Genomic DNA, 17,674 nt, shown 5'->3' on the forward strand with positions numbered 1-17,674 from the left:
GGTGCCACAGCATTGTACATTATTAGCATGTTGTGTCTTTCAATGCTTGCATGGAATAAAGACACGAGGCCAATTGCTAAACAGAATAGATAGGAAATATTGACATGAAAAGACTGCAACACATTCCAATATTTGATTTGATAGCAAAGTTCCTTTGCATCCCTGTGAAAAGGTAAAAATCCCAAAGGTATTTAGTTGAAAAATAGATCATTTTGCTCCCAATGTTGCTCCAAATAAACTAGCACTACGGTGGATAGATTTGCTTGTCTTGTTTAATTCACGTAACAGGGGGAATAGTGGTTTAATATCTTGGGAAAGCAGATGTAATTTGCTCACTCAAGATGTTTGACGATCTGTGTGCAGGCATTTTTCCTGCAATTAGATCATTTAGGTCAACTTCTTTTGAACCCTGATAGGTGATTAGCTAACATGCTCTCCTTCATTGTTAAATGAGGTCAGTGAGTTCAGTTGAAGTGATGAAATTGAAATACTGCTAACGATCCTCTTAAACCCTTTTCCTCTGTCTCCTCCACCGCCACCTCTAACGATAAGTGCAACGAGCTCATGGACTTTTTTGTCACTTAAGATCAAATCAAAATCATCAGCTGCCTCTGCTGCATTCCTCCCTTCCATTAGCCCACCGGGCCAAATTTCCTCTTAACTTCCCCCTGCCCGAGCCACGAATTAACATCCTCTTCTAGTTTCTCTCCTATCTCCCCGGTGCTCTCTCTGAACTCACCTTGTCTATGAGACACACCTCTTGCTCCCTTGATCCTATCCCCCAATGGATCATCTAACTTCCCTTCCTGGTCCCCATGTTAGCTGATTTTGTTAATGGTCCTCTCTCTGCAGATATTGTCTCTCCTTTTTACATCTGCCATCATCGCCCCTCTCAAAGGAAATACAATCTTGACCCCACCATCCATCTCCAGCCTCCCTTTCCTCACCAAACTCCCTGAACGTGTTACTGCCTCCTAAATCTGTGCCCATCTTTCCTAGGACTGCATGTTTGAATCCCTCCAATCAGGTTTCCGCCTGTCACAGTACCAAAACAGCCCTTATCAAAGACACAAATGGCATCCTATGTCACGGGAACAAAGATAAACATTTCCTCCTCGTCCCGTCAGCAGCCTTTGACACAGTTCACCACACCATCCTCCTCCAATGCCTCTCTGCTGTAATCCAGCTGGGTGGGACTGCTCTTAGCTGGTGCCATGTTTATCTATCGAATCCCACTCAGCATTATTTGTAATGGCTCTCTTTCTGTTCCCTCACCATTTCTTCTGGTGGCCCCCTATCCTTGGGCCCCTCCTATTTCTCATCTACAGCCACCCCTCAACGACTTCACGCCAAAGCACAGCATTCATTTTCACACATATGCTGATGACACCCAGCTCTACCTCTCAATCACCTCTCTCAATTCCTCTACTGCTGCTAAATTATCAGACTTCTTATCCGGCACTCGGTGCCAGATGAGCAGAAATTTCCTCCAATTAGATATTTGGAAAACTGAAGTCATTTTTTATAGTCTCCGCTCCAAACTTCACTCTCTAGCTACCATCCCTCTCTTTGGCAACAGTCTGAGACTGTTTAGTCTGCCAATACCGGTTGGTGTCATATTTGATCCCGAGATGAGCTTCCAACCACGTATTTGCTTCATGACTAAGGCCGCCTATTTCCATCTCTGTAATATTGCCCAAATTCGCCCATTTCAACTCATCTGCTGTTGAAACCCTCACTCATGCCTTTCTTGTCTTCACACTTAGCTATTCCAATTCAGTCCTGGCTGGTCTCCCAGATTTTACCTTTCTTAAATTTAAGGTCAAGTGAAACTCTGCTCCCTGTGTCTTAACTCATATTTAAGTCCCGTTCATCTACCACACCAGTGCTTGCTGACCTACGTTGATTCCCAGATGAGCAATATCTCGATTTTAAAATTCTCATCCTTGTTTTCAAATTCTTCCATGGCCTCACCCCTCGCTATCTCTGTAATCTTCTCCAGCCCCACAATCCTTGGAGATGTCTGCAGTCCTCTAACTCTGGCCACTTGTGCATTCCCAATTTTAATTTCTCCACCACTGGTGGTCATGTGTTCACTTGCCTAGGCCTCAAGATCTGGAATACCCTCCCAATATCTCTCCACCTCGCTTTCCTCCTTTGAGATAGTCTTTAAATTCTGCCTCTTTGACCAAATTTTTGGTCTTCTGACCTAATATCTCCTTATGTAACTCAGTGTCATACTTCATTCTGAAATGCTTCTGAGAAGCATTTGAGGACGTTTTATTATATTAAAATACTATACAAATATAAAAGTATTGTTGTGAGACGCCACATTAAAATAGCCCATGGAGGAAAGAGTTATCTGCTCAAACTGTGACTGAGCCCCAATGATGAACCTCTATCTGGCTAAGCTTATAACAAACTTGCTAAGACATTATGCCAGTAAAAGATATTTCACTGTCTTCTGGATCTTATCAAATGAAAGACTTTTTAAATTCTTAAAATTTAGGATGTTGCTTATTGCCTATATCACATGTAGATACCAAATCACTGTTTACGCTTTAAGTAAATACACAACATTTGAACTGAAATTCTAAATTATACAGAGGCTGGTACATTATCTTGTCCATTTTTAGTTATAAATTTATAGAAAAGGTGGATTTTCAGGCAGGATATGTTGACTGTGTCAAATTCAAATTAATTTACATAGCAGGATTACCTTCTACATAAACCATGCCTTGGATGGGTTTTGAAGAAAACTTGCACTTCATACTTAAATAATCCAACTATCATTGGGTTGATCAGTTTTGTTTGAAAGTAGTGGTACACACATGATGCTTGTTTGCCAAGTGTTAACACAATAATAGAAAAGCTCAAAAGCTTGAAGTTTAAAAATTCCTATCACCAACATAGGAAAGGATCCAGCTTTCTACTGGAGGCTGAATCAGTCTGTTTGTATATTCATGCATATTTGAAGAGTTTCCAGGGGAAGCATGATTCTTGTACCTCCACTGCGTTTTTCTGGGCTGTGCGAAAATAAGATTTGCTTTTTCATTCATTAAATACTAAGGTTCTTCTCTGCAATTAGTTGGATTCATGATATGCTCAACAGATGCCAGAATTGAAGAATCTGTACACAGAGTGCAAAGTGGAGCAGAAATAGATTTTGACTTGAGAGCAAGAATCTTGAAGCACACATTCCTTTTGCAACTGTATTCATGCTGGAAGCCTCCAGTGATTTAGGACAGTGCTAAGACAACAGCAGCAACTGAAGATACTCATGCACTGACGGATGAAGCTATGGCAATACGTCAAATGGATAAACTACAAAGATCAACATGAGGAAAAACACTGAAGAAGTGCAGGAAAAGACAGTATGAACACCTCATGAACTATGCCAACCAAATGAATGATGCATTCTGCTGCTAAAGCAGACAAAGCACCTAATATTTAAAAAAATGAAATGAGAAGCAACAGGTGGTGAGAGATCACCTGCTGCTAATGAACAGTTAATCCACTGGGAGGATCACATCCACAAAACAATCAAGAGGCACTGGTGGCAGGGTGAATGTCACATTTCTACAGAATGTCATTCGGTTTTTGCTTGCATGGAGGTGTTGGGGATCACCTCACGCCATAAACTCAATCTTGCTGCTCCCATATTTGGGGAAGTTGGACATTCTGGCTGAGTAATTTCTGGTGATGGTGACTGCACATTCGAACCAACAATCCCCAATGGGTATGGATTTCCTTTTCCAATAACAAATACAGATGGACCTCAGGAAGTACTCCCATACATACCCTTTCTCTTTTTGTGCCTTCCCAGGTATGGTTCACTAGGTTTCTGAAATAAGCACTTCAGATCCACTTTAACATGAAGAGAGTCAGTTGCCTACATGGAGTGAGTCCCTCTGCAACAATGAAGAACTTGTCAAGTTCAGAGCATGAGAACTATTCAAACATTTGCTGTTTGTTCCTATGTATTCTATCATCAGACCATAAAAACACAGTCTGATCTCATTCCAAGTGCTTAGAATGTTTTTTTTTAAATGAGCTGGTGCTGTAATGGTGTTCATAATACACTTATCAGCATTTCAGTGTTGGCAGTTTTCACAATACTGGTGAATAATTTTATCCTCAGTAGTCCAGAGATTGCAATCTAAGTTAGTATAGTTACTGAAAATAAGTGATTAAACCAGCCATTCAGGTCCGCAGGTCAGAGTTCAGAATTTTCTCAATTCAATCCTAGCAAGGCCGACTTTGATAAAGAGCAAAATAATAAGATGAAACAATTCCTCTTTATCTACTGAGACAGCTTTACTGGGGGAAATAATGAATTCAGTCATATGCTTGTGACTGGTTAAATTAATATTAATAAAATGTACTGCTTAGAAAATTTTCTTTTAGATGTTGTTTGCCGTGCCTACAGATGTAGGTATATGTTAGCCCAAAAGGGTTATTCAACGGTGATGTCTGCAATAGTCAAAAGAAGTATGCAGCATATAGGTTTGTACAGATTAAATCTACTTTAAAGTGGTTAGGGTAAAGGATACCAAACTACATCTCTGCAATAATTACACCCATAATTACACCCATGACACATTAGGCGGTGGCTGTCTCTTCTCAGCTTTGGTTCATGCCAGTGGCTCTCTGGAAGTAGAATCATTGGGTTGCAGCAGAAGATATGGCCACTTGACCCACTTTCCTTATGTCAGTGCCACTTCCACTCCCTTTTTTTGCTCTTTCTCCATATCCTCTAATGTTTTTCCTCAAAGTATTTTTCTAATTATTTATTAAATGCAGTAATTGGCATGGCTTCAGTAGCCACTTGTGATAATGTCTTAGCATATAAACGTTTCTTTTCCGTTTATGCTTTTAATGCTGATACAAATGAACTTGATTTTAATCCCTTCCCACCTCACTGATGGGCAGGAGAGAGCTGGGAGTTGAAGTATCAGGATGGGCAATCAGTCTCATGCCCACCCCTTTAAAGCACATAATTGAGGGCATGGAAGAGTTTCCAGCAAAACATATGTGGAGGCTGAATTACAGTACAAAAGTTGTGGCCTAATCCCAACATCAGTGCTGTGACTTACATTTAACAAAAACTGGGGTTGGGTAGGCAGGGGAGGCACAAACTGCAGGGTTCCTGGCAGCTGATCAGAGGAGAGAGCTGCCAGCTCTCCAAGGTAAGTGGCTCTTTCAACATGCCTTGTGAGTCAGGAAGAGGAGTTCTCACCCAGGGTCCTCAAGAAAGCCTTTGACCAACCACAGGCACCCACTCCTGATTGCTGACAGCCCCTCCTTTCCAACTGCTAACCCCCTGTTTCCTGACGATTGCTAATCTACAGCCTTCTGAATTGCCAACCTCCCAACACCCCAATTGCCAATGACCATCCCCAAGGGTCCCCAGCTGCAGTCTCCTGCCACTAGGGGTCTTTCCCACCAGCTGACCAGGCTTCCCATTTGGTCAACTGTTGGGAAAGAGGCAAAGTTACAATACGTTAATAATTTTTGCCATTAAGATTGGTATGGCGTCCACATTCCCAGCTTTGGAGGGTCCTTAGCAATTTTTGGCCTCCCCTGCACTTTCCCTCCATCCCCATTAAAATGTCTGCTTATTACCAATTTACCTAGTAGAAATCATTTTCACTATTAAACACTCTGAAATCTTTGACCGTCTGTGAGGTGCCCTTAATATTTTCTCAGTCTTTCAAATCTGTCAAGCTAATTCTATCGTCTCATCCCTGATATCATCCTAGTAAATCTGCATTCTACCTCTTCTGGAACTTAAATATTCTCCGTGCAATGGGTTACCTAAAATTGCATGCATCTTCCAACTTGCATGTGTTCATAATCACCTGTTTATATATTCAATGCCCCCATACAAAATCCAGAATCCAATTTGTCCTTTTTATAGCTATTTTCACCTGCAATTGTGTTCATGGATCAGTGTATCTGGACCCTCTAGATCTCTGTCTTCCTCCAAGCTATTAAAAACATTACTGTTTAGATTAATTCTCTGTTACTTGTTGTTCCTTTTCCAAAAAATGTTGCACTTCACATTCATCTAAATTGAACAACGTTTGCCACATATTTACCCACTCCTCTAACTTGTCTGTGCCCCCAAGCAATCATCCTCAATATTTCACAGCCCCTAATTTAGTTTGCAAATTTGGAAACAGATGTATCAAAATGATATATGCATAAAACTGGAGTATTGCAAGATGGGTTGCCAGGAAAGGCCATTAGCTAGGTGTTGTCAATTCAAGAATCATCCATTTACCTCTACTGTCTGCTTTCTATCTTTCACCTATCCCTGTATCCATGCTACCACTATACTTTTAATACCTTGGACCTTAATCTTTGCAACAAGTCTCAAATCCCAAGAGTAAGAGGTCACTTGAATGAAACATAAAAGTTGCTGAAGGGTATTGACAGGGTGCCTGTGTTTCATCTTGTGGGAGAATCTAGAATTAGGGGGTCACTGTTTAAAACTAAAGGGGTCACCTATTTATGACAGAGATGAGGAGAAATTTTTTCTCTGAGGGTCACAAGTCTTTGGAACTCTCTTCCTCAAAAGGCGGTGGAAGCAAAGTCTTAGAAAATTTTTAAGGCAGAGCTAGATAGATTCTTGATAAGCAAGGGGATGAAAGGTTATCGGGGATTAAGTGGGAATGTGCAGTTGAGGTTACAATCAGATCAGCCATGATCTTTTTGAATGGCGGAGCAGGCTCAAGAGGCTGAGTGACCTATTCCTACTTCGTATGTTTGTATGTTTTCTCTCATACAGTTTAGAAATAGCCTCTGCAGGCAGATCTAAAAAGGCTTTGTACAAATTCCTGGTGATGCCTTTTGGCTTCTGTAATGCTTATGGATGAGCTTCAAAAACAACAGGTTTATGCTCAAATTTAAGAGTTATTTTCTCTTCCACAAAGACATATATGTGTAGTTTCTTTGGCAAATGGAATTGCTATAAGCCCAAATGAAGGCAGGGCCCTTAAATCATAAACTACTCTCCCAGGTACTGAATTACAAAGCTTCCAAGGTTTGAGATCCCATCACTGTGTTACCAAAGGCTGCATTGGTTAAGTGGAAAAATTTGTCATTCAACTGCACCCAAAGCACCTAAGACATGGCAAATTAGCACAATATTGTTTGATTAGTGATTTGGGTTGAAGAACAGCCTAGACTGAATGAATGGAAATCTCCTCCATCTGGAAAAGCACTATACAAAATCAGTTTGGGCAGTTTCAACTATAATTCCCAGGGAGTATCCATGGTCAACAGCACAAAACTGACATTAACCAGCAATCTCAAATCAAGCAAGCCCATAATATGTCTGATGTGGTATATAGAAAATGCCACACTGCTCCAAAGAACACTGCTCTTCAGAGGCAGGGGCTTAGGCACATTGAGAGTGTAGAAAGCAGAGACCTGGCCTGGTAGTGCTTAATTCTGGCACTGGCTGCATTCCCAGTACTAGCAACCCTCATCTGGGTGACTATAAAAATTAAACATTTTTTGGAACAGAGTCTAAGGCTATCCAGTAATCTCAGCTGGAGGAGGCCACAATGGGAGAAGGAAAAATAACTGCTGCTAAAGTGTTATGAAAGTGATGTATTGACAATGTTTCTTTTGATTTAGGATATAAAGTATTTTGTTGATTTTGATTTCAATCAAAAGCTGGAAACCACTCAAATTTACTGTATATCTTTTAATTTATTTGTTTGTATCAGTGTATCTATTTTGTTTGCTTATTAACATATTGCTCTTTAAACTTGCCCTTAAGAGCTGTATCAATATCCAGTTTCCGACATAAGCCAGAGATTAATGGCAAAATACTGTCAAGTTATATTTGTGATCCAGTTTCATGCTGTAGTCCTGTAGTCAGCTCACACGTTGGGTATTGTGACCTCAGAACTTTCCACTGTTTGTGTGTTATGAAGAACAGCATTTACATCTCAGAACTCTAGTCATCATTTTAGCCTGCTTTCATTTGTTTTCTCCTTCAAGCCTCACTATAATATTTAATAACATGATGATCAAATGCTATCTTCAATATTCCAAAAAGTCTTACATCTTTTACCTGACATACTTTGAGGATGTAGGGATTTATGCAGTTTGTAGAATTTTTTTTAAATAAAAATAATTGCATCAATTTCCATTTAAGAAAAATCCCATGCTTGAAGTGAATACTTAACATGGTGCAGATGATGTCAGGGGTTTTCAATCTACTTTGCATTATATTTAAAATAAATGTTGGTTAAAGCAGTAAATGTTGATTTGCATTACCACAATTGACTGTAGGAAGGAAATTAGCTTTATGCACAGATAAAATATAATTATATTTACTAGTTTGTGGGTGATATGGCACTAATTGCCTGTACAAGTTTGCCCTGAGTCTCCTGGGTCTTTGAACTCCTGCAGCCTTTGTGATGATAGTGTTCCAACAATGGCAATAAGTAAAAAAAAAATCCAGGATTTTGACCAGGTTATCAAGAAATGGCAGGATATGTCAAAGTCAGGGTAGTATGTGAGTTGGAGGAGAAATTGGAAGTAATGTTGTTCCTACATACCTTTTTACCTATAACTCAAGAGATGATGGTATATACTCTCCATCTACTGCAAAAGATGATTGAACTGATCAATAAAAGAATGAAGTGGGCCACAACTACACTGCGATTTAATATTGCAAAAACATTTGTAATGATTGGTCCTGGCAGAACCCAGACTGAACTTCAGTAAGCATTATTGATGAGTAAGTGCCACTTGATAACATGTCGATGGGGCTGTCAATAACGCCTTCCATTACTTTGCTAATGGTTGAGATTTGGGTGAAGGGATGGTAATTAGTTGGTTGGAGGGTCACACCCTCCTGACTGTATTTCACTGTGCCTCAACCTTTGATGGGTCTGGACTGCTGCAGGAAAGGTCGTATTAGTGATGGTGATGGAGGGGAAATTTTTAAAAAAATATATAGATTGAAATTTCCCGACATCATCTGTACCAGGCTAAATATCCTTTTAAAGAGAAATCCCATTTTTAAAAAGGAAGCTGATGATGCAATTGCTGTTCTTAAAAACAAACTGTAAAGATTTCTACTTGCTTTAAAAAGTATGTCAGGAAAACAATATTAATGATACTTCAGGATATTGAAGATAGCATTTGATCACCATAAACATGATCACATCCTGCTATGTTACTGGCCTCATAATCCAGAGCCTGAACTAATAATCTAGAGACATGAGTTCAAATTCCACCATGGCAATTTGTGAACGTGAGTCCTGTTAATTAAATAAATCTACAATAAAAATCTAGCATCATTAATGGTGACAACGAAGCTACTGGATTGTTGTAAATGCCAAAGTAGCTCACTTTACTAATATCTTTTAGGGCAGGAAACCTGTCATCCTTACCCTGTGTGTCTCCAGACCTGCAGCAATGGGGTTGATTCTTAAACTGAACCTCTGGAATGACCTAACAAGCCATTCAGTTGTATCAAACTGCTACAAAATATATAATAAAAAATAAAACAAATGGCATCTATGTAGGCATCGGACTCTGACTTGACAAAGGCACACCCAGCAAAGTCCTCTTTAGTAATAGCTAGGGAGGTGCCAAAATTGGGAGACCTACCCCACAAACTAGTCAGGTCTGAAAAAGGTATGATTCTGAGAGTTTCACTACCAGCCAATGTCACAGGACTCCTCTATCACCATCACAGGCCCACCAGAGGTGGAAGCACAATAAAAGATGTTCAGGAGGGAACCCAGACAGTTATGAACCAGTCTACTATCAATCCAAGCGAAGGAAGCAGTAATTGACAATGCGATCAAATGGCACTTCAACCGGACCATTGACGCCCAATTTGGGTTCTGCCAGCACCTTGGGCTCCAGATCTCATTGTAGGCTTGCTCCAAGCATGTACAAAAAAGGTTGAATTCCAGAGGTGAGGTGAGGTAGCCTTTGATGGAGAGTGACTTCAATGAGTCCTGGTAAAATTGAAATCTGTCCGGATCGGGGGTGAGGTTGGTGATGATGGTGAGGGCCAACATCTCCAGTGGGTGGAGTCATATTAGCAGAAAGAAATATGTTTTGAAAATTGGAGGTCAATCATTTCAACCCCAGGACATTGCTGCAGGAGTTGCTAAGGGTAGTGTCCTAGGCCCAACTATCAGTTGATTCTTCATTGACTTTCCCTCCATCAGAAGGTCAGAAGTGAGGATGTTAGTCAATCATTGCACAGTATTCAGCTCCAATCATAATACCTCAGAGACTGAAGCAGTCAGTGCCTGCTTGCACCAAGACCTAGGCAACATCCAAGCTTGGGTTGATAAGTGGTAAGTAATATTTGTGCCACAGAATTGTTAGGCAATGACATCTCCAACAAGGGAGAGAGTCTGAAATGAAAATAACATGCTGGAAAAACTGAGCAGGTCTGGCAGCATCTGTGGAGAGGGAAACAGAGTTAACATTCCGAGCCCAATATGATTCCTTTTCGGAGTGAAGAGAGGTAGAAATGTGATGGATTTTATGCTGTTGAGAAAGGACAGAGGGGCAGGTGAAGCAAAAGAGAAGGCCAGGGATAGGTTAGAGGGCAGGCGAGGTTAAATGACAAAGACATCATGGAACAGAAAGCAAATGGAGTGGTAATGATAGTATTAAAAACACAAAACATTAGTCCAGAGTAGGTGTTAATAGAATATAAGGTCAACACAGTCTGAAAGCAAAAACATGAGAACAAGAAACAGACTGGCACTTGTGTGAAAAAAAATTCAAAATGGAGGAGAATGTTCATGGACTGTCGTGGGTGAATTCAATGTTGAGCGCAGAAGGCTGTAAAGTGCCTGCTTGGAAGATGAGATACTGTTCCTCCAGCTTGCATTGAGTTTCACTAAACATTGTAACAGGCTGAGGACAGAAATATGAGCAAGATGGTGAACTGAAATGGAAGCGACCAGAAGGTCAGGGAGTTGCTTGTGGACTGAGTGACGATGTTCCACAAGGCAGTCACCCATTCTGCGTTTGGTCTCCCCAGTGTAGTCAAAAGTATGATGAAATATTCTTCACTAGCCTGTGCAGCTCCAACAACACTCAAAAATTCTAACACCATCCAGGACAAAGCAGCCTGCTTGATCGGCACCCCACCCACTACTCATGCCACCATTGGTACAAGGTGGCAACAGTATGTGCAATCTCAGAGATGCACTGCAGCAAGTGACCTAGGCTTCTTCCATAGTACCTCGCAAACCCATGACCTCTATCATCTAAAACCAAAACAAAAATACCTGGAAAAACTCAGCAGGTCTGACAGCATCTGTGGAGAGGAACAAGTTAACGTTTCGAGTCTGAATGACTCTTCATCAGAACTAAGGAAAAATAGAAAAGAGGTGAAATATAAGCTGGTTTGGCAGGGGGTGGGGGAGGGTTGTGACAGGTAGAGCTGGATAGAGGGCCAGTGATAGGTGGAGATTGCCAAAAGATATCATAGACAAAAGGACAAAGAGGTGTTGACTTTGTCCTTTTGTCTATGACACCTTAGGCCAATCTCCACCTATCACTGGCCCTCTATCCAGCTCTACCTGTCCTCCACGCCTCACCACCACCACCCCTTAAACCAACTTATATTTCACCTCTTTTCTATTTTTCCTTAGTTCTGATGAAGAGTCATTTGGACTCGAAACGTTAACTGTATTCCTCTCCGCAGATGCTGTCAGACCTGCTGAGTTTTTCCAGGTATTTTTGTTTTGGTTTTGGATTTCCAGCATCCCACAGTTTTTTGCTTTTACCTCTATCTAGATGGATAAGGAAGCAGACAAATGGGAATGCCACCACTTGGAAATTCCCCTACAAGTCACTCACCAGCCTGACTTGGAAATGTATTATTCCTTCATTGTCACTGGATCAAAATCCTGAAGCTCCCTTCCCAACAGCGGACATACTGACACAACACAGACTGCAACAATTCAAGAAGGTGACTCATCACTAACTTAAGTGCTATTCAGGATGGGTAATAAATACTGGCTTTGCCAGCAACAGCCATATGCCACAAATGAATAAATAGAAAAAATTAAAATGTAATATTGAGCCTTTCCACAGCTTGGTTCCACCTAGTTGGAAATTTAAACAAAGGCTACAACTGCTTTAATGTTCATTGATGTGTACTTTCAAATTCTAAAAACTTAGTCTAATGTCTTTTATCAAAGCTAAAGCTATTAGAGTAAATTCAATATGCAAGAATCCTTAAATCGTCACTAACAAAACAGTCCAGTCTTGAGAAATCTTCACCAAAATACATTTTTGAATATATGGTACAAGGCTCCCAGAAACAAGAGTCCTTAATAAAATAAATTTGAACCAGTTAAGATCAGCACCTGGAACTAAAATAACTGAAGGATTCCTAGCGTACCCAAGAAAACTTTTTGCAACTGTAACAATTATCCTGAATATTGTAGGTGCATCAACTTTCTCCTTCTTCACCTACCTGCTTTCAAATTACCATTTTCTACTTTTATAACCTTAACTACACTGCAAAATCTTTTCGTCCACCTCTCCAAATTTTCTCCTTAGATGGCATCAAGCAAAACTGAGGTAATAGCCACCAGGATATTTTACCATCATCCTCACAATATATCTCTAAAAATAAAACAGAGTATTCAGTTCAGGAAAAAAACAACAACAAAAAACCAGACCAAAAACTATTCATTCCATCTGCAGTCAGTTCAACGGCTTCTTCCCATCTCTCCTTTGCCCTCATCAATAGCCTCAAAACTTCTTGTACCCTACTTAGCAGCAGAAAGCGCCAGAAGTACCCACCCATCTCCATAGTTTGAGAGCTCATGTTTTGAGGCCGGACTGAAGCAATATCTGGACTGGCATCCAAAGGTGCATGCATGAAAACACACCTTTAACACAGCCCTGGACTTTCAATCTTAGCCCCAACCTATCTTAATAGGTGACCCTGCAGTGTTCTGGCTTTTGATTTGCCCTTCCCCTGCCTTCCCCCAATATTCCAATTAGTTCTATTCCTCTGCTTGTGGAGCCACATGGAAGGAAAGAGGTACAGAATTAAGCAAAGAGATAAAGTGAAAAGAGCAAAACCATCAGACAAAATTTCAGAGTAAAACAGTGAGAGAGTGAAAAGAAAGTGAGACAGCAAGAGTGATAAAGGAATAAATGACACAACAACACAAAGAATTAGTGCAAGACAGATAGGCAATTACACAGAGAGAAGCTTTATTCTTTACTTTTGTCTATGATCAGCACAATGGGAGGTCGATTAATGTTTACTTTAAATCTGACTGATTGTGGCATGTTTGTTGAAATCACAAATTCCTGGATTACTTGCAATAAGATTTTTTCTTAAATTGTAGGAATAAAATATTTTCAGCATTAGTCTCTGTAGAGTTATCCTAGAGAAAAATGAACTGAGGAATCTCAGCTCAGTAGCTTCAAAAAAATAGGAAAATAACTTCAGTTGCTCACATGTGGAGATATTTATCATAGTTCCCCAATTACCATGCAATATTCGATTTAATATTGCATATTTGAAATTCGAATTGAACTTCCCTAGCCTTGCCAATGGATAGTTTGTTTTCTGGAGCACAGTAGTGAAGTTTAGTTGCCAAAGTGAATCTATGTTTAACCTAGCCTGGTCAGGTATTCCCAGTAGGGAAGCAATCTAAATAGACACATTTATAATGAGGTTAATTAGAGGTTAATTGTTCAGAAAAGTTTCCATAGATTAGGAGCAGCTTCGAAATTCTCAGCTCCTGGCTTTACGAGTTATCAAGGTAAGCCAGCAGGACATGACTGGTTTTCTTTTACACTTTTTGTAACTTGGTACTTCAAAGCATGACTGACATGTAGTCGACACAAGACTATGTACATACTGATCAGACCTTCCGTGGAATTGTTCATAGTAACAGGATATGCTGTTATATAACCATAGGGATGTTATCAACAAAGCGTGACAGAGCTAAACTTACAGTGTGACACACACTAAGTGCTCACTATTATAGTCAGATAAACAGAAAAATACCACTAAAACAAAAATGCATTTTTTTGTCATCACAAGCACCAAGTTATCTTCATAAATGTCTCCAGGGGGTCTTATAATCTATTATTTTGAAATCCTTTTTTTTCCTCCATCCCCTCATCTTCTGAAGATGGTGACCCATGTGGCATAAGGCAGTTAGCGCTGGCAGCCCTCCAATAACTCACCCAAACAGCCATGTTGCATGACTGAGCCTAAACAGTGAAGCTTATATCTTCCAAATGAATTATTTTAAGATTAGCACTAACCTGTTTTAATTGAACATGTTAACACTAATGGGAAATCTAAGCTCAAGCAGCAGCAGGATTATCAACCCTATTCCAGCTGGAGCTACTGATCATCAGGGGTGGAAAAAACCCTAACAGAGATGCTGCAGCCAACTGTAACATCCCTCCCATCACTTGTGTTGATACCAGCTAGTGTGGCATAGACCAGGATTGAACTTTTTAGCTCAACGCTATAATACATATTGGGAGCCTCAAAATCGTGATTTTTAAGGTGATTTATTTTATTCCACTCTGCTTTTTCTTGCGCTTTGTATCATTTTCCAACCAAGAAGAAAACCTATTCCCAGACTATTTTGAAGTACATGAACAGTACAGTATGATTGAGCAGCAATTTTCCCCACTCAGTGCATAATCATCTTGTCTGTGACAGCACTACTACTTGCTGCATGCAATGACTGACAGCATAAACTCCTGTTCGAAAATCACAGGTCAAACTCACTTATCACTCAGTCAGCAACGCAATGTGTTACACTGTGATATGTTGCGCAACATGCAGGGGAACAAATTATACAGCATACGGAACTAATTCTGGATTCCCCGAAGCATTGCCCTCTGCTCCTGTGAGTAGCTGAAGGTAAATAACATGAAGCTGGAATCAAATGAGAAAATGGGTAATAAAGGGGAAAATGATAATCAATGGATCCAAAAAGTATATTGCTCCCACTGTGACCTTCAACTAAACATTTCCACTCTGAAAATAAATAAAAGGGCATCCTGTAGTTAAGTTATTAACCTAGAATGCAGACATACTTAAAGACACCAGATTAATTCTGCCTACTTCTTAGCTCTATTATTGACCCTACATGGGTTGCCAACTGTGATTAAATGTATTCCTGGAGATTTCATCACATGACTTGTCCCCATGTTCCAGCCATTCATTGTTCAACATACATCCATGTTGAGACACAGTGCCTTCCCACTCCAATTGGAAAGCAAAATGATTCATTACCAAATTGGATGATGCTCGGTTGTCAACCAAAGAGCCTTTCCCCCCACTTTCAATATTTTTATATCTGGTAAAAAAACAAAAGTTCAAAGAATTTTTTTTTAAAAAAGCAATCATTGAGAAATGGTTTCTCTCCAGGGTTGCACACAGCAATGTCCTGGAAAATTATCTTCAATTCCTGGGGACTCCAGGTCAATCCTGGAGGGTTGGCAACCCTAACCCCACATCAAATACAGGGGAAGGGTTACCAAAATATTTGGAGCAGGCCTGACACTGTATCAGTGTAACAGAGACCCCTGCTTCACTGAGGAGTCAGAGATTGCAGTATCACCCTGCCACCAGAGATGATGCTGCAGGGCCAAAGAAAAGGTAGCTCTGCAAATTATACATTTCGTCAAGCAGCCTCTGAGATCAACTAGCTATTTAATTATTCTTGGGGCCTCTCCAAGGTCTAAAAAAAGGACCTATGGCCTGCTCTCGGTGGGTGCAGGTCACACTGGGTCTGGCAGTAGTGAGTTAGATGGCATTCCCAGGGGAGTCTAGGAATGGTCCCCAGACATGGTCCCAAAGATGTCCTTTGACAGAAGACAATGCAGAAGAACAGTATGGAGGAAGTTGTGACAGGCAGAAATCAGGCATTTATGGGGTCAACCTCAACCCCCTTCACTCCATGCTGTTGTATCACTCCTTACACTGGAACTTCCTCACTATCAAATGACAGATCTCTCAAAATTTCCTTTGCTGCCATTATCAATGCTATCCCAGCCTTTCCCAATCTGAAAGGCCAAGCAAACGACCTGCTCCAAGGCCACCATTAAAGTTGTTTTCATTCCAACCACTTCAAAGTGTCTAAGACGTGTTTGGCAAAAAAAGCTTTCTATTTTTCCACCTATCCCTTTAAGCTTCTACACTGCACCAACCCCAACAGCACATAAAAGTTGATATTTCACTGCATGAGAAATTATAGGTCCATACCAACACACATCACATTTGTGTATTGTTGAAAAAAGACATTTTGTCAAAGCTTTTCTTCTTGGACTCATCAAGACAATTGCAAGAATACCAGTGTCAGCAGAAGCAACAACTTTATACTTATGAGAAAAGAGTACCAAACGTATTGATAATGCTAAAGTGCAACACAGTCCCATGATTGAACTAGCATTTATGTAACATGAGGTTGAACAGATTGGTAATAGGGTTACTAATTTACGTTGTGCCCTACTCTGTACTTGGTCTGAGATGCACAAATTTCTTTCATTTTTCGATTTGACCTGTTTATGCCGATAATATTGCATCAATAGATGATCGCAGCTTAAACGGTACTTGTATGAAATGCATCCACACCATAAACCCACTTAAACAGATGCAAGCAAATAAAAGCAAAAAAACTGCGGATGCTGGAAATCCAAAACAAAAACAAAAATACCTGGAAAAACTCAGCAGTTCTGGCAGCATCTATGGAGAGGAGCACAGTTAACGTTTCGAGTCTGAACCTTCAACAGAACGAAGTAAAAATAGAAGAGAGGTGAAATATAAGCTAGTTTAAGGGGGGGCGGGGGGGGGGGGTGCCGGCGGCGGTGGGACAAGTAGAGGCCTCTATCCAGCTCTACTTGTCCCACCCCACCTGAAACTAGCTTATATTTTACCTCTCTTCTATTTTTATTTAGTTCTGTTGAAGGGTCATTCAGACTCGAAACGTTAACTGTGCTCCTCTCCGTAGATGCTGCCAGACATGCTGAGTTTTTCCAGGTATTTTTGTTTTTATTTTAAACAGATGCAGTTTGGCAACACAATTAATGACACCACTAAACACATAACAAATCTCTCTGACCATGTACTCTCAGAAAGTGAGGAACTTGTTCTTATGCATGGTTTCAATTTTGGTCTGCCTTCATCCCAACTAAAATGGGAAGAGCTATTTGTTGAGTTCAAACTCCTCTACTCCCAACTATCCCTCCACAAACCACTGAAGATGCTGAATCATTGAAAGCGTGCCTAACTGATCTACCATGTGCATTTTGTGAGATTCCGAATGACCTGTGATTTTCACATGCAACATAAATGTCTTACAGCATTGCGTGGCCTTAAGGTCAACCCAGACAAATACATCAGTAGACCTGACAAAGGGATGGGAATAATCATCCTCAACAAGTGTGACTATATCAACAAAATGCACACCATTCTCAATGACATGTCCAAATTTGTATCCATTGGATTTGCCGCTCAACATGACTGGGCAGCCTTGCTCGAAAGTAAACTAAAAAAATATTTGCTGGACTTGTGTAAGAACAATGAGCTGCTTCATGATATATATGACAGAATTTGTCCTCACGTTCACTGCGTCCACATATGTATAGGCTGCCCAAGACATATAAAAGTGAT

General features: G+C 40.4%; 1 protein-coding gene across 2 annotated transcripts in view; it reads right to left on the reverse strand.

The window, feature by feature from the left end:
* The window catches only part of fam53b (family with sequence similarity 53 member B), a 127,088-nt gene that overhangs the window by 96,215 nt on the left and 13,199 nt on the right, over positions 1 to 17,674 (reverse strand). The gene's annotated exons all lie outside the window — the stretch shown is intronic.

The sequence above is a fragment of the Carcharodon carcharias genome, chromosome 17 (assembly GCF_017639515.1).
Source record: "Carcharodon carcharias isolate sCarCar2 chromosome 17, sCarCar2.pri, whole genome shotgun sequence".
Classification (NCBI taxonomy): domain Eukaryota; kingdom Metazoa; phylum Chordata; class Chondrichthyes; order Lamniformes; family Lamnidae; genus Carcharodon; species Carcharodon carcharias.